Source organism: Electrona antarctica (genome assembly GCF_951216825.1).
Source record: "Electrona antarctica genome assembly, contig: scaffold_147, whole genome shotgun sequence".
In the NCBI taxonomy this organism is placed as follows: domain Eukaryota; kingdom Metazoa; phylum Chordata; class Actinopteri; order Myctophiformes; family Myctophidae; genus Electrona; species Electrona antarctica.
The window spans coordinates 248998-267958 of NW_027638202.1; the positions used below are offsets into that span (position 1 = coordinate 248998).

General features: G+C 44.8%; 1 protein-coding gene across 1 annotated transcript in view; it reads left to right on the forward strand.

The window, feature by feature from the left end:
- Positions 1–18961, forward strand: part of LOC306918307 (retinol dehydrogenase 12-like) — a 31940-nt gene that overhangs the window by 2966 nt on the left and 10013 nt on the right. Inside the window, exon 2 of the mRNA XM_079531199.1 lies at positions 3193–3308. The gene's annotated coding sequence lies outside the window, so the exon portion shown is untranslated. The remainder of the gene's footprint in view (positions 1–3192; positions 3309–18961) is intronic.

Below are 18961 nucleotides of genomic sequence, written 5' to 3' on the forward strand. Positions count from 1 at the left end.
CTGAGATTCCAGGCAACGCACGCGGTATCTCCAACAGGTCAACATATACGAATCAAGGTATCTGGCTTTACAACCCATATACCTTGAATGGCTTGTATTACCTTGGGCACGAGTCTTCTAGATGAGACAGAATAACTGGCTAATGGCTAAGCAACTCGTAGAGCATTGAAGTAGAGGTTTCCACAATCCACATCCCGGTTAAGTTCGTATCGAACATCACTCTATTCTGAGTGATGTGGGCTAGAATTTAATGCCCACGAGAGGGCCGTCCCTAGCTTTTCAGACGCCGCCCCCCTCTTGGTGACGTACACGTTTTCACACGCTATAGACTGTGTCAAACTCCTGTCCGACCATTTCGCAGCACCACAAAGTGTCATCCTCCGGAGGATTCTGTTTCGCCAGCGCCGACAACATGTGGGTGAGATGGTTCACCAATATGTGGCTGATCTGAGGGGCTTGGCCAGCCTGTGCAAGTTTGGTGCATTTCAGGACGAACTGATCCGGGACCAGCTGGCGGACCAGAAGTGGGGACGCTGTCTCATTTTGGGGCGTGAAATTTGTAGTCCCCGTGTGTCTCTATGTAACCATTAAGAGGGAGTTCAACCCAGATTCGGCACAAACAAGGGACTAAATTATTGTCGCTCCTATGCCACCAAAATGTGGAACGCCCTACCAACAGTCATTAAGACATGCAAATCCCTTGACTCCTTCAAAACCGCTCTCAAAGGGCACCTACTGGCCGTAAAATCTGATTGTATTTGTACTATTGTCTACTGTGTACTGTGTCTATTTGTACGTCTCTAAATGTTTTGATGAATTGAACAAGGTGGACCCTCTTGTAAACGAGTGTAATGCTTAATTGGGTCGTCCACTCACAGTTAACAGTCTTTGTATTGAGTGTGCTTGAAATGTACTGTAATTCTGCAAACTGTTAATAAATATTTCAATCAATCAATGTAACCCCTGATGTATATTAGGGGTTCATGTCTCACGACCCCCGCCCTGCCCCCTCCCCCCCCCAATACTAGCCCCCGCCCTGCCCCCTCCCCACCCCCCCGCCCTGCCCCCTCCCCACCCCCAGACCCCCGCCCTGCCCCCTCCCCACCCCCAATACTAGAGAAAATATATCATAAATGAATACTGAAACCAGATAAACATTAAGGAAAGTTTATCCATGTGTAATTCTACATTCTATAACTGTAAATTAAGTAATGCAGATTTATCACAATAATGTAACTCTTGAGTGTGTAAAATTAAACCAAATCCATTTGGTTTCATTTTACATTTGCGATAGTTGAAGATCTAATAGGTTCCATTTGGTTACCAACTCTCCATCATTCAGCTGCATGGGGACCACCTGGAACCCCCTGAAGGACCACTGGTGGTCCCCGGACCACCTGGAAACCCCTCAAGGACCGCTGGTGGTCCCCGGACCACCTGGAACCCCCTCAAGGACCACTGGTGGTCCCTGCACCACCTGGAACCCCCTCAAGGACCACTGGTGGTCCCCGGACCACTGGTTGAGAACCACTGATTTAAAGAACAGACCCACACCCACAAGTGGCCTGTAATTACACAGTTTATACTGTAGGTGATGCTGTTGCCTATGGAGTCCCATAGCTGTAATTACACAGTTTGTACTGTGGGTGGTGCTGTTGCCTGTGGAGCATGGAGTCCCATAGCTGTTAGTTGGACCAGACGTCGGCGGAGATAAGCAGAAGTGGGCGGGGATAAGCAGAAGTGGGCGGGGATAAGCAGAAGTGAAGAAAAAAAAGAAAAGTGTTGTGAATCTGGGAGAGAATGTTTGTTCAGTTGGTCCTGAAGGTGGATTATCAGCACAATGTATTGCAGGTAGGAACAACAATAACATAACTTATAATAACTTGTATAACAATAACTTATAATAACTTATAATAACTTATATAATAATAACTTATTATATAACTAATTAAGGTGGATTATCAGCACAATTTATTGCAGGTAGGAACAACAATAACTTATATAATCACTATAATCATTATATAATAACTTATATAATAATAACTTATTATATAACTAATTATGGTGGATTATCAGCACAATGTATTGCAGGTAAGGTTAGTTTATATAAACTAATTAAGGTGGAATATCTGACAGAGTTAAGGACAATGTATTGCATGTAGAACAGTATAAGGTTTCATTTATATAAACTATAGTTGTTACTTTTCCATACATTATGGTACATAGTATTCTACACTATAGACTGACACACAATCATTTACAATATAACTGTAGTTGTGTGTCTCCCTGCTTTTCTATTGAGACATTTAGATTGTGTCAAAGGTCATTCTGACCTAGACAGACAGGTCAGGACAGTGTCTAGATCTGACCTGTCAGGACCTGACCTGTCAGGACCTGGTCATTCTGACCTGTCAGGATCTGGTCTGTCAGGATCTGGTCTGTGCATGTGCGCGTGCGTGTCTTTGCATAAAAAGCAGCTATACAAGCTCACAATTTCTCACTGCAATACATTGTGACCTTGTAGATCTGCTAATTTGTAACTGGCCCCTGTAAAGTGTGTGTGTGTGTGTGTGTGTGTGTGTGTGTGTGTGTGTGTGTGTGTGTGTGTGTGTGTGTGTGTGTGTGTGTGTGTGTGTGTGTGTGTGTGTGTGTGTGTGTGTGTGTGTGTGTGTGTGTGTGTGTGTGTAACTAGCCTCGGTCCCAGGCTTACTTTTCTGCGAAAAGAAGAGCCTGGTCACAACTTAAGGCAGAGAAGCTATCGGCAGATGTATCCTCCGGAACATCCGTCAGCTGTATTTCCCCCGGATACGATATTTTCCCGACCAATCACAACACTTGTTTCATTCGCGGAGAATGTAAACTGATTTGTAAAGCATCAACGTCATTTCCGTGGGCGATACTTCCGCTAAAATCCCGCAACTTCCGATGATAGTCTTTTCAGCGTAGGTCTTGCCCAGGGTGGTGTGTAACTATGTATTTTATGTCCATATAAGGAGTGTGTTATAATGTATATTTTATGTCCATATAAGGAGTGTGTTATGTATATTTTATGTCCATATAAGGAGTGTGTTATAATGTATATTTTATGTCCATATAAGGAGTGTGTTATGTATATTTTATGTCCATATAAGGAGTGTGTTATAATGTATATTTTATGTCCATATTATAATGTATATTTTATGTCCATATAAGGAGTGTGTGCTGTCACCGCTGGTCGTGTGACGAGAGGCTGGACGGTAAAACGGTCGTCATAACAGGAGCAAACACTGGGATCGGCAAGGAGACGACTAGAGACCTCGCTAGGAGAGGTAAGACTCCTAACTCCTAACGCGTTATACAATGAGACCTGCACTAGAGACCTCGCTAGGAGAGGTAAGGGTTAATGAGACCTAGGAGAGGTTAGGTTAGGGGTTAGGGGTTATGGTTAGGGGGTATGGTTAGGGTCATTAAGGGTTAATGAGGTATGTTGTACATCCATCCCTCCCTCCCTCCCTCCCTCCCTCCCTCCCTCCCTCCCTCCCTCCATCCATCTCCAACCGCTTATCCGTAGCCGGGTCGCGGGGGCTTCATGGTGTGTGTAATTGATCTAAAACTGTTCACGGTGTGTACATTTTGTGAACTACTCCTTTAAGCATTAACATCCTGTTAATGGTCCTCCTAATCCAATCACATCCTATGTCCATCTTTGAGTGTTTGTGTTTACACTGACTTTACTAACCCTTTACTGCTGTCCATTCATCTTAATGTTGGTGTTTACACTGACTTTACTACTGTCCATTCATCTTAATGTTGGTGTTTACACTGACTTTACTGCTGTCCATTCATCTTAATGTTGGTGTTTACACTGACTTTACTACTGTCCATTCATCTTAATGTTGGTGTTTACACTGACTTTACTGCTGTCCATTCATCTTAATGTTGGTGTTTACACTGACTTTACTACTGTCCATTCATCTTAATGTTGGTGTTTACACTGACTTTACTACTGTCCATTCATCTTAATGTTGGTGTTTACACTGACTTTACTACTGTCCATTCATCTTAATGTTGGTGTTTACACTGACTTTACTACTGTCCATTCATCTTAATGTTGGTGTTTACACTGACTTTACTGCTGTCCATTCATCTTAATGTTGGTGTTTACACTGACTTTACTACTGTCCATTCATCTTAATGTTGGTGTTTACACTGACTTTACTACTGTCCATTCATCTTAATGTTGGTGTTTACACTGACTTTACTGCTGTCCATTCATCTTAATGTTGGTGTTTACACTGACTTTACTACTGTCCATTCATCTTAATGTTGGTGTTTACACTGACTTTACTACTGTCCATTCATCTTAATGTTGGTGTTTACACTGACTTTACTACTGTCCATTCATCTTAATGTTGGTGTTTACACTGACTTTACTACTGTCCATTCATCTTAATGTTGGTGTTTACACTGACTTTACTAACCCTTTACTACTGTCCATTCATCTTAATGTTGGTGTTTACACTGACTTTACTAACCCTTTACTGCTGTCCATTCATCTTAATGTTGGTGTTAAACGGTAAACGTAAACGGTAAACGGTGCATTTATATAGCGCCTTTATCCAAGGCGCTTTACATAGATTGTGCATTACATTCACCCATTCACACACACATTCATACACCGATTGCGGCGGAAGCCATGCAAGGTACCAACCAGCACATTGGGAGCAATTTGGGGTTCAGTGTCTTGCCCAAGGACACTTCGACATGTAGCCAGGAGGAGCCGGGATTCGAACCGCCGACCCATGGATCATTGGACGACCTGCTCTACCTCTTGAGCCACAGTCGCCCTACACTGTGTTTACACTGACTTTACTAACCCTTTACTGTCCATTCATCTTAATGTTGGTGTTTACACTGACCTTACTACTGTCCATTCAGTTAGGGTTAACTAACTAACTAACTAACTAACTAGAGCTAACCCTAAACCTAACCCATTTAATGTTGGTGTTTACACTGACGTAACACTGTCCATTCATCTGTTTACACTGAACTCACCATTATACTGGCCATTCAGTATAATGGCACTTAATGTTGGTGTTTACACTGACGTAAAAATGTCCATTCATCAATGGCATTTAATGTTTGTGTTTACACGCACCCTTAAAGCTGGACATAGGGGGGGCTAGCGCCCCTCAAAAGAGAAGGTCATATCAGTGTCATATTATCAATTATTTGGGGTCATGCATTTCGGTATTCTCACTGAGCGCACACAGGTTAAAATTAAAAGGCTTACTGTAAGCCCTTTTGGTTTCGGGGATTCTGGGCGGTAAGCGACGACACCGCTGTACTGCCAGCTGTAAACCAGGCATTTATCAGACGCTGTTACTCCACAAAGCAAGAACAATACAATGTAATCACTGTTGGAACTAATGCCCTTACATTACGTTACATAAAGAAACTACTTTTTGCTGTGACTTGTAACGTAACTCTTTACATTTTCCCATTCAGTAACGCCATTATAGTTACTGTGTTTTCAATGGGTGAGTTAGTAGTTACCCACGTTACGTAATGTAATCCAAAAGAACCGTCTCCTTCTCCTGCCAGTGCAGAGTCTGTCATGTAAACTGACATGGTGGAGTCTGTCATGTAAACTGACACGGTGGAGTCTGTCATGTAAACTGACATGGTGGAGTCTGTCATGTAAACTGACATGGTGGAGTCTGTCATGTAAACTGACAGGGTGGAGTCTGTCATGTAAACTGACATGGTGGAGTCTGTCATGTAAACTGACAGGGTGGAGTCTGTCATGTAAACTGACAGGGTGGAGTCTGTCATGTAAACTGACATGGTGGAGTCTGTCATGTAAACTGACATGGTGGAGTCTGTCATGTAAACTGACAGGGTGGAGTCTGTCATGTAAACTGACATGGTGGAGTCTGTCATGTAAACTGACATGGTGGAGTCTGTCATGTAAACTGACACGGTGGAGTCTGTCATGTAAACTGACATGGTGGAGTCTGTCATGTAAACTGACACGGTGGAGTCTGTCATGTAAACTGACATGGTGGAGTCTGTCATGTAAACTGACATGGTGGAGTCTGTCATGTAAACTGACAGGGTGGAGTCTGTCATGTAAACTGACATGGTGGAGTCTGTCATGTAAACTGACAGGGTGGAGTCTGTCATGTAAACTGACAGGGTGGAGTCTGTCATGTAAACTGACAGGGTGGAGTCTGTCATGTAAACTGACATGGTGGAGTCTGTCATGTAAACTGACAGGGTGGAGTCTGTCATGTAAACTGACAGGGTGGAGTCTGTCATGTAAACTGACAGGGTGGAGTCTGTCATGTAAACTGACATGGTGGAGTCTGTCATGTAAACTGACATGGTGGAGTCTGTCATGTAAACTGACACGGTGGAGTCTGTCATGTAAACTGACATGGTGGAGTCTGTCATGTAAACTGACATGGTGGAGTCTGTCATGTAAACTGACATGGTGGAGTCTGTCATGTAAACTGACAGGGTGGAGTCTGTCATGTAAACTGACACGGTGCGCTGAGTGTGCTCCCAGAGTGAAACACATTCCACATCAGAAAGAGAAAGTGTCTTCCACAGGGCATAACGTCATCATAATGATGATGATTGGTCAACATAGGGTAACATAGGGTAGTTACTTTATGATGATTGGTCAACATAGGGTAACATAGGGTGGGGTGACAGAGTTTTTGCCTTTGCTGCCCCAACCCTGTGGAATGCCCTCCCTAAGGCACTCAGAGATGCCCCCACCCTTCAAAACCGCCCTCAAGACCCACCTCTTCAATATTGCCTTCCCTAGCTAACCCTTGTCACTGTCTTTCTTTTTAATGTTTTTAGCTTTTAGTGTTTTTCCTTTTTCTAATAAAGTTGTTTTTATTTTGTTGTTACCTCTGTAAAGCCCCCCCCCCCCCCCCCCCCCCATGTAAAGCGTCTTTGGGTACTCAGAAAAGCGCTATATAAGTTTGAGATATTATTATTAGTTACTTTATGATGATTGGTCAACATAGGGTAACATAGGGTAATTACTTTAGGCCTGTCTGTAATTACCCTGGCAGGGCATCAGTATTATATCCATATCATTAGTCTGGACTAGACCTGTACGTGCCCGTCGGCCACCGGCCACTAGACCTGTACGTGCCCGTCGGCCACCGGCCACTAGACCTGTACGTGCCCGTCGGCCACTAGACCTGTACGTGCCCGTCGGCCACCGGCCACTAGACCTGTACGTGCCCGTCGGCCACTAGACCTGTACGTGCCCGTCGGCCACTAGACCTGTACGTGTCCGTCGGCCACCGGCCACTAGACCTGTACGTGCCCGTCGGCCACCGGCCACTAGACCTGTACGTGTCCGTCGGCCACCGGCCACTAGGCCTGTACGTGCCCGTCGGCCACCGGCCACTAGACCTGTACGTGCCCGTCGGCCACCGGCCACTAGACCTGTACGTGCCCGTCGGCCACCGGCCACTAGACCTGTACGTGCCCGTCGGCCACCGGCCACTAGACCTGTACGTGCCCGTCGGCCACCGGCCACTAGACCTGTACGTGCCCGTCGGCCACTAGACCTGTACGTGCCCGTCGGCCACTAGACCTGTACGTGCCCATCGGCCACTAGACCTGTACGTGCCCATCGGCCACTAGACCTGTACGTGCCCGTCGGCCACTAGACCTGTACGTGCCCGTCGGCCACTAGACCTGTACGTGCCCGTCGGCCACTAGACCTGTACGTGCCCGTCGGCCACTAGACCTGTACGTGCCCGTCGGCCACTAGACCTGTACGTGCCCGTCGGCCACTAGACCTGTACGTGCCCGTCGGCCACTAGACCTGTACGTGCCCATCGGCCACTAGACCTGTACGTGCCCATCGGCCACTAGACCTGTACGTGCCCGTCGGCCACTAGACCTGTACGTGCCCATCGGCCACTAGACCTGTACGTGCCCATCGGCCACTAGACCTGTACGTGCCCGTCGGCCACTAGACCTGTACGTGCCCGTCGGCCACTAGACCTGTACGTGCCCATCGGCCACTAGACCTGTACGTGCCCATCGGCCACTAGACCTGTACGTGCCCGTCGGCCACTAGACCTGTACGTGCCCATCGGCCACTAGACCTGTACGTGCCCATCGGCCACTAGACCTGTACGTGCCCATCGGCCACTAGACCTGTACGTGCCCGTCGGCCACTAGACCTGTACGTGCCCGTCGGCCACTAGACCTGTACGTGCCCGTCGGCCACTAGACCTGTACGTGCCCGTCGGCCACTAGACCTGTACGTGCCCGTCGGCCACCGGCCACTAGACCTGTACGTGCCCGTCGGCCACCGGCCACTAGACCTGTACGTGCCCGTCGGCCACCGGCCACTAGACCTGTACGTGCCCGTCGGCCACTAGACCTGTACGTGCCCGTCGGCCACTAGACCTGTACGTGCCCGTCGGCCACTAGACCTGTACGTGCCCGTCGGCCACCGGCCACTAGACCTGTACGTGCCCGTCGGCCATCGTCCTACTTGAGAACGATGCAACTTGGGAACCTAATAATAATACCCGTTGTCAACTTGTCATAGCACCCGTTTTAACTGTCTGTCTGTGTCCCACATGGAGATCTCTGTATCTGCCGGTCTGCCTGTGTCTGAAGAGTGCAAACTGACTGTGAAAAGTGGAGTGGTTAAGTAATAAGTACTCAATTGGCAGGTGTGGAGTTGCCATGGCAATCAATTGTCTGAGGCATCCATCCATCCATCCATCCATCTTCAACCGCTTATCCGTAGTCTGGTCGCGGGGGCAACAGCTCCACCAGAGTGCTCCAGACTTCCCTCTCCAGAGCAACATTAGTGACTTCCTCCTGGGGGATTCCGAGACGTTCCAAGGCCAGTGAGTCGATGTGTTTCTTCCAACTGCACCTTGGTCTGCCCCGGGGTCTCCTCCCAGTGGGACGTGCGTCGAGGACCTCCCTAGGGAGGCTCCCGAGAGGCATCCTAACCAGATGCCCGAACCACCTCAACTGGCTCCTTTCCAGGCGAAGGAGCAGCGGTTCTACTCCGAGTCTCTCTCGTGTGACTGAACTTCTCACCCTATCTCTAAGGGAGATGCCAGCCACCCGCCGAAGAAAACTCATTTCGGCAGCTTGTATTCGCGACCTTATTCTTTCGGTCATGACCCACACTTGGCTGAGGCATAGGCTGGAAATTGCACAGGTGAGGGGACTTTGGCTCTTTATATGGAATCAGGACAGACTCATAATTATCCGTATCCGTATAAACAGATTTGTACTCGTATAGGCAATTCGTAACAAACAGTATGCAAGTGTAAATCAGATTTGTATCTGTAATGTACAATTTGTAACTCTTATTCTCAGATTCGTAATTCAAATGTTCACTTCTGTGTCTCAAATAACCACTTTCGTGTCTCAAATACCCACATCTGTGTGTCAACTTATACATTTTAGAAGGATATTTATTTGTGACTCTCCACTGAATTTTGTGAGTAATTATGAGACTCTTTTACCTCGCTGTTAGTCATATGATTTGTAACTTGTAAGAAATAAAATCACCTATGCACGCACCAGATTTGTACTCGTATAGGCAATTCGTAACAAACAGTATGCAAGTGTAAATCAGATTTGTATCTGTAATGTACAATTCGTAACTCTTATTCTCAGATTCGTAATTAAAATGTTCATGTATGTGTCTCAAATACCCACTTTCGTGTCTCAAATACCCACATCTGTGTGTCAACTTATGCATTTTAGAAGGAGATTTATTTGTGACTCTCCACTGATTTTTGTGCGTAATTATGAGACTCTTTTACCTCGCTGTTTGTCACATGATTTGTAACTTGTAAAAAATAAAATCACCTATGCACGCAGAGTCATTTGTCTATGCACGCAGAGTCATTTGTATTTGTATCTCACATTTGTGTGTCAACTTAACTCAAATGTAGCTGTTAATTTGCACGGATGTGTGGGAGTATTTTTGAGACTGAGAGAACAGTCTCATAATTATCTGTATCTGTAACAACAGATTTGTACTTGTGAAGTGCAATTCGTAACTCTAATTGTCAGATGTATCTCAAATCTTAACATTTGTAATTCAACTTAGAAATTCTAAACGCAAATGTAGCTGTTAATGTCCACGGATGTGTGTGGCAATTTTGAGACTATTGTACCGTGGTGATTTCACAGCAATCTGTGACTTGTGTAGGGAGCAGTACCGAGTACCTCCAGTAGATGGCGGTGTGGGTACCAGATCTTCGGCTATGTATAATTAGCTAGGATTAGACTTCCTGTTTACTTCCGGGTTGGGAGCTAGCTAGGATAAGGCCTTCAGAATAAGAAGTTAAGACCTCATAATTAATGTGTTCTTTTAAATGTCATACATTTATTTAAAAAAAAATGCATTTATGATATGTCTTTTTAAAATGCGTATACTAGAGTACTTATATGTGCCCTAAAATGTTTTTACCGATTTAAAATGGCTATCCCATTAAATTGGACAGAATATGGTCAGTATAAGAGGTTAAGACCTCGTACTTAATAATACTTAATAATACTATTTTAATTGAAATCCTGAATATTTTTTACATTTTTGAATTGTAAAGCTGAAAAGTAACATAAAATGGGAGACCTCTACAACACCACACCATCCGCTAAGCGGGAGAGGTGTAAAATAAAAAGTTACCGGGCCCCCAGTGGGCTCAGAGGTCAAAAGTGTGCCATTTCCAGACCAGAGTGGATGCTGGACCAAAAACGGCTCTTCGTATCAACAGGTCTGATATATGCACACATTCGGGGAGACCTCCTCTATAACACCACACCCTCCACTAAGTGGGAGAGGTGTAAAAAGTATTTTGTCCAGCGTCCACTCTAGTCTGGAAACGTTTTTGACCTGAGCCCACTGGGGGCCTGGTAACTTTTTATTTTACTCCTCTCTCGCTTAGCGGAGGGTGTGGTGTTGTAGAGGAGGTCACCCCTTTTATGTTACTTTTCAGCTTTACAATTCAAAAATTGAAAAATATTCAGGATTTCAATTCAAATAGCAAAAAATAGATGATCTACAAGCTCAAAACTCGCCACACTGCGTTAGGAAAATGTGCCAAGACTGCAAAGTGTCCAATTTAATAGGATAGCCATTTTAAATCGGTAAAACATGTTAGGGCACATATAAGTACTCTAGTATACGCATTTTAAAAAAACATAAATGCATTTTTTTTTAAATAAATGTATGACATTTAAAAGAACACATTAATTACGAGGTCTTAACCTCTTATTCTGAAGGCCTTATCCTAGCTAGCTCCCAACCCGGAAGTAAACAGGAAGTCTAATCCTAGCTAATTATACAGAGCCGAAGATCTGGTACCCACACCGCCATCTACTGGAGGTACTCGGTACTGCTCCCTACACAAGTCACAGATTGGTGTGAAATCACCATGGTACAATAGTCTCAAAATTGCCACACACATCCGTGGACATTAACAGCTACATTTGTGTTTAGAATTTCTAAGTTGAATTACAAATGTTAAGATTCGAGATACATCTGACAATTAGAGTTACGAATTGCACTTCACAAGTACAAATCTGTTGTTACAGATACAGATAATTATGAGACTGTTCTCTCAGTCTCAAAAATACTCACACACATCCGTGCAAATTAACAGCTAAATTTGAGTTAAGTTGACACACAAATGTGAGCTACAAATACAAATGACTCTGCGTGCATAGGTGATTTTATTTTTTACAAGTTACAAATCATGTGACAAACAGCGAGGTAAAATAGTCTCATAATTACGCACAAAAATCAGTGGAGAGTCACAAATAAATCTCCTTCTAAAATGCATAAGTTGACACACAGATGTGGGTATTTGAGACACGAAAGTGGGTATTTGAGACACAGAAGTGAACATTTGAATTACGAATCTGAGAATAAGAGTTACGAATTGTACATTACAGATACAAATCTGATTTACACTTGCATACTGTTTGTTACGAATTGCCTATACGAGTACAAATCTGGTGCGTGCATAGGTGATTTTATTTCTTACAAGTTACAAATCATATGACTAACAGCGAGGTAAAAGAGTCTCATAATTACTCACAAAATTCAGTGGAGAGTCACAAATAAATATCCTTCTAAAATGTATAAGTTGACACACAGATGTGGGTATTTGAGACACGAAAGTGGTTATTTGAGACACAGAAGTGAACATTTGAATTACGAATCTGAGAATAAGAGTTACGAATTGTACATTACAGATACAAATCTGATTTACACTTGCATACTGTTTGTTACGAATTGCCTATACGAATACAAATCTGTTTATACGGATACGGATAATTATGAGTCTGTCCTGATTCCATATCTTTAGGCCCACTGGCAGAGCCTGACCAGAGCCTTTTGTGGTGGTTCTGGAGAACCGTGGGTCCGACCAACTCGATACCGGTCACTGCACTCCCTGTGGGGGTGTGGAACGCGTGTGTCGAAGTTACATGCATTACAACCGTGTACACACACACACACACACACACACACACACACACACACACACACACACACACACACACACACACACACACACACACATGCAGAGACGTGGTGCATTTATAGTAGGATATTGTCTGTGATTTGGGATATTGTACTTTTGGCACAAGTGTTCTATTCCTGTTTTTAGAGCTTAAAACAAACCAACTGGACCAGTGACATGACATTAGGGAATATGTTTTCCTTGAAAACAATAATGTGTCTGAATTGGAAAATATTATATATATATATATATAAACCTTTATTTTTTATAAAGTAAAGTAACTAGTAACAAGTTACTTTCATAATTTAGTAACTAGCCTGTCAGTTAGTTCTGATTGTTAACTAGTCAGTCAGTTAGTTCTGATTGTTAACTAGTCAGTCAGTTAGTTCTGATGTTAACTAGTCAGTCAGTTAGTTCTGATGTTAACTAGTCAGTCAGTTAGTTCTGATGTTAACTAGTCAGTCAGTTAGTTCTGATGTTAACTAGTCAGTCAGTTAGTTCTGATGTTAACTAGTCAGTCAGTTAGTTCTGATGTTAACTAGTCAGTCAGTTAGTTCTGATGTTAACTAGTCAGTCAGTTAGTTCTGATGTTAACTAGCCAGTCAGTTAGTAATCATTGCAATGGGAAGTTCATTCCATAGTTCTGGAGCCAGAAGGGAGGCTTATTGTACTGCTGGCTAAATGAGGATTATGTTTAAACAAGCGTCTTGTGATCACATAATTATGACTCTCAGTCCACAACACAGTAGGTCTATATGCTAGTAATTAGTTTTAATCTGTTTCTCATTTCTCTCAACTCTTATGTTCTCTTTTTTCTGTGTGTGAAATGAACTGTTTCTGTAATGCTGTTCCTCTCATGTCTTGTCGTGTCAGTTTAAACATAGACTGTGTTTCTGTAATGCTGTTCCTCTCATGTCTTGTCGTGTCAGTTTAAACATACTGTGTTTCTGTAATGCTGTTCCTCTCATGTCTTGTCGTGTCAGTTTAAACATAGTGTGTTTCTGTAATGCTGTTCCTCTCATGTCTTGTCGTGTCAGTTTAAACATAGACTGTGTTTCTGTAATGCTGTTCCTCTCATGTCTTGTCGTGTCAGTTTAAACATAGTGTGTTTCTGTAATGCTGTTCCTCTCATGTCTTGTCGTGTCAGTTTAAACATAGTGTGTTTCTGTAATGCTGTTCCTCTCATGTCTTGTCGTGTCAGTTTAAACATAGTGTGTTTCTGTAATGCTGTTCCTCTCATGTCTTGTCGTGTCAGTTTAAACATAGTGTGTTTCTGTAATGCTGTTCCTCTCATGTCTTGTCGTGTCAGTTTAAACATAGACTGTGTTTCTGTAATGCTGTTCCTCTCATGTCTTGTCGTGTCAGTTTAAACATAGACTGTGTTTCTGTAATGCTGTTCCTCTCATGTCTTGTCGTGTCAGTTTAAACATAGACTGTGTTTCTGTAATGCTGTTCCTCTCATGTCTTGTCGTCACTTTAGTTTAGTGTTCAATGTCGTAAAGGGGCTACGGATGGAAATTAGCATCTCTGCTAAATCTGGTGTAGCCTATTTAATTACTCTACATTTTTAATGTAATGTTCATTAATATACTCTGACCCGTCAAAATAAAATAAAGTAAAGTAAATTAAAGCGACGACTCCATTCCATTGTACGACGAGCCGTAAATGAGGCTTAGGCTTAAAGCGTGTGATCCGTTCCAGTGATCCGCTCCAGTGATCCGTTCCACCTGACACCTTCACTAAACCAGTTGACTTCATTTTACAACAGCAGTGGTTGGAAAGTATGTATATATATATATATATTAGGGCCGGGACTTTAACGCGTTAATTGAGATGAATTAACTACAGAAAAATTAACGCGTTAAAAAAATTAACGCATTTAATCGCACCTTTTTTTTCACCGCGGAATGTTTCTCACTGTGTTTCTAGTAGTACTGAATTGGCTGCGGCATGCAAGCTGCAGCAGCAGCAGCAGCTGTTGTTCACTCTACACTACAGGCTACAGCTCCGTCAGAAAGCCCAAAATCCAAACCCAAATGAATCGAAGGAAGAAGCCGCTTATATCGCTTTTGCTCCATGGATGGGACATTTAGATGTAAAAGCTATCGGGTGGACGCGTGGATAGCGGCATGGCTGTGTGCAATGCCAGAGGGAAAGGATCCATTATGACCAACGTTAGCTTAAATGCTAGGCTTGCTAGCTGCTTCAGTTTAACATGTCTCACAGACCACCGGAGACGCGCGGTGATTTCACCACAGCACGAAGCTGTCAAGCTGTCCTCGATGCGGAACATACTGAAGTAGCAAGCGACAAGCGTGGGTCAGCCCCAACCTCATGTGAAATGTTTCCCCCATAATAAAGTTGTTTTTATTTGTTCTCATGCCCCGCCATGTAAAGCACATTTGAGTATTTCATATACACACTGAAGACACTATATAGGCACTTGCTGCTCTTGTTTATCTGTTGGGATAAAAAAAGTTGTATTGCTTAAAGGGGAATACCACTCATTTTCAACATTTTTCTATGGAGTTGTGTGCACTGGAAATAATAAAGTCCCCCCATTATGTGTTGCCTATAGAACTGGAGGTCTGAAAAAAACAGTAACATTATGAAGTACATTTTTGTGACGTCACTGAGATGTACTTCATAATGTTACTGATTTTTTTTCAGACCTCCAGTTCTAGGCAACACAGAATGGGGGGGACTTTCTTATTATATCCACACAACAACTCTAAGGTATATTAATGACAGTAAAATGTTGAAAATGAGTGGAATCCCGTAGTCACTATTCACTGGAATACCAAAAAACATTTGAAAAAAAAGGTTTCTCACTGTTCTCGGGTTGAATATTGATATGCGATTAAAATGTGATTAATCGAGATTAATTAACTACAAAACCTCTGATTAATTAGATTAATTTTTTTAATCAAGTCCCAGCTCTAATATATATATATATATATATATATATCCAACCAAGTAAAAGTATTGCACGCACGCACGCACGCACGCACGCACGCACGCACGCACGCAAACAAACTGTTACAAAGGGCTTTACAGATGGTTAAATACATCAATCATGAACAACATCAAAACATCATGAGCATCACAAACAGCAAAGCATACAAATAACAAACAGCAAAATAAAAAATAAAACATCAAAGACAAGTAAAAAGCTATTAGGTATTATTAGGAAAAGAACTTGACATGAATGTGTTTTTAAGGCACTGACTCTGCTAGCCTATTCTCATGCAGACCGCGGCCATCTTACCATATAAGTTAATGACAAGGTGCAACTTCCATCTGCAGCCCATTCATCCAAACAGAACAGTCCAATAGAGCACCCAAGTCTGACGTCACTTCCAGTAGAGGGCACCAACACACAGGTTCATGTTTGTTTTTATTTGCATTGAAATCCCCGATTTGAAATCCGCGATTTTATGTCGCTTCATATAAGAACTGTGTTTGAAAAATAAACCGACCACCCCGGCCTTTCTGTCAGGGGAGTGGCTGTGCGTCGTTAATGATGTCCATTCATATTTGATACAGCCAGTTTCTGGAGAAAATGGAATTAATGTGACCGCAAAAGCCTTGAAACTACATATGAAGGCAATGTCGCTCCTAATATACGTCACGCCCAGCTGTCAACACATTGCGTTCCTGAGATTCCTCGTTGACGTAAGCTCAGCTTGTGGTGACTCGACTTGTACTAACCACGAAACATTAAATATCAATAAAATAAAAATAAACGTAATTGACATTCAGTTTCTGTTGTGCGACGGACAGATGCAGCCACACGCATACCCGGAAATGTAGTCTCTGGGTTGTTTGACTCGTTTCTAACACTTATTTCGTTACTCTTTGGGTATATTTGTACATTTCCACCTTCAGTCGATGCTTCATATCCATATGAGTGAAAAGGCCGGGGTGATCGGTTTATTTTTCAAACACAGTTCTTATATGAAGCGACCTAAAATCGCCCTATGGGGATTTCAATGCAAATAAAAAAAATACATGAACCTGTGTGTTGGTGCCCTCTACTGACAGTAGAGAGCAGTGACTTCAGGACTTCGGTGCTCTATATCTGATTGTATTAAACAACGTCAAACTCACCAACATTGCTGTACGGAAAGCTTGAATTATTCTCTTTCTATCCTCAAAGTGTTTGTTTCATAAAAACCCACCGTAGACATGTTGTTGAGCTACTTTGTGTCCTTGCAGGTGAATATTTTTTCTAAGTGCTGGAGTTTGGAAGCGCTCGTTAGATATCACTGCCCAGCTGCGTACCACCTGTTTTGAATTAGCACATAATGCAGGAGGCAGCAGGACGTTGCTTTACTGAAAACGAGTGCTTCCAAACTCTGATGGAAACATGGCCGCGGATGAAGAGCTAGCGGAGGTGCCTGGGCTGCTAAAGCAACGAGCAGCAGCTAGAGGTTGCTAGTTCCATCACCCCGGGTGTCAAGGTGGGTTGAGGGAGGAACTAGGAGGGCCTTTATTGAGGATCTGAGGCTGTGGACAGGCCTAAGAACCCTGACAGGTTCATGTGATGGAGCTGGGACCATGTGGGGACCATGTCTGTATAGCTGGGACCATGTGGGGACCATGTCTGTATAGCTGGGACCATGTGGGGACCATGTGGGGACCATGTCTGTATAGCTGGGACCATGTGGGGACCATGTGGGGACCATGTCTGTATAGTTCGGACCATGTGGGGACCATGTGGGGACCATGTCTGTATAGCTGGGACCATGTGGGGACCATGTGGGGACCATGTAAGTATGGCTGGGACCATGTGGGAACCATGTGGGGACCATGTGGGGACCATGTCTGTATAGCTGGGACCATGTGGGGACCATGTGGGGACCATGTGGGGACCATGTCTGTATAGCTGGGACCATGTGGGGACCATGTGGCGACCATGTGGGGACCATGTGGGGACCATGTGGCGACCATGTGGGGACCATGTCTGTATAGCTGGGACCATGTGGGGACCATGTGGGGACCATGTGGGGACCATGTCTGTATAGCTGGGACCATGTGGGGACCATGTCTGTATAGCTGGGACCATGTGGGGACCATGTCTGTATAGCTGGGACCATGTGGGGACCATGTCTGTATAGCTGGGACCATGTGGGGACCATGTCTGTATAGCTGGGAGCATGTGGGGACCATGTCTGTATAGCTGGGACCATGTGGGGACCATGTGGGGACCATGTGGGGATCATGTGGGGACCATGTGGGGATCATGTGGGGACCATGTCTGTATAGCTGGGACCATGTGGGGACCATGTCTGTATAGCTGGGACCATGTGGGGACCATGTCTGTATAGCTGGGACCATGTGGGGATCATGTGGGGATCATGTGGGGATCATGTGGGGACCATGTGGGGACCATGTCTGTATAGCTGGGACCATGTGGGGACCATGCCTGTATAGCTGGGACCATGTGGGGACCATGTGGGGACCATGTGGGGACCATGTCTGTATAGCTGGGACCATGTGGGGACCATGTGGGGACCATGTGGGGACCATGTCTGTATAGCTGGGACCATGTGGGGACCATGTCTGTATAGCTGGGACCATGTGGGGACCATGTGGGGATCATGTGGCGACCATGTGGGGACCATGTCTGTATAGCTGGGACCATGTGGGGACCATGTGGGGACCATGTGGGGACCATGTCTGTATAGCTGGGACCATGTGGGGACCATGTCTGTATAGCTGGGACCATGTGGGGACCATGTGGGGACCATGTGGGGACCATGTCTGTATAGCTGGGACCATGTGGGGACCATGTGGGGATCATGTGGCGACCATGTGGGGACCATGTCTGTATAGCTGGGACCATGTGGGGACCATGTGGGGATCATGTGGCGACCATGTGGGGACCATGTCTGTATAGCTGGGACCATGTGGGGACCATGTGGGGACCATGTGGGGATCATGTGGCGACCATGTGGGGACCATGTCTGTATAGCTGGGACCATGTGGGGACCATGTGGGGACCATGTGGGGACCATGTCTGTATAGCTGGGACCATGTGGGGACCATGTGGGGACCATGTGGGGATCATGTGGGGATCATGTGGGGACCATGTGGGGACCATGTCTGTATAGCTGGGACCATGTGGGGACCATGTGGGGACCATGTGGGGATCATGTGGGGACCATGTGGGGACCATGTCTGTATAGCTGGGACCATGTGGGGACCATGTGGGGACCATGTGGGGATCATGTGGGGACCATGTGGGGACCATGTCTGTATAGCTGGGACCATGTGGGGACCATGTGGGGACCATGTGGGGATCATGTGGCGACCATGTGGGGACCATGTCTGTATAGCTGGGACCATGTGGGGACCATGTCTGTATAGCTGGGACCATGTGGGGACCATGTCTGTATAGCTGGGACCATGTGGGGACCATGTCTGTATAG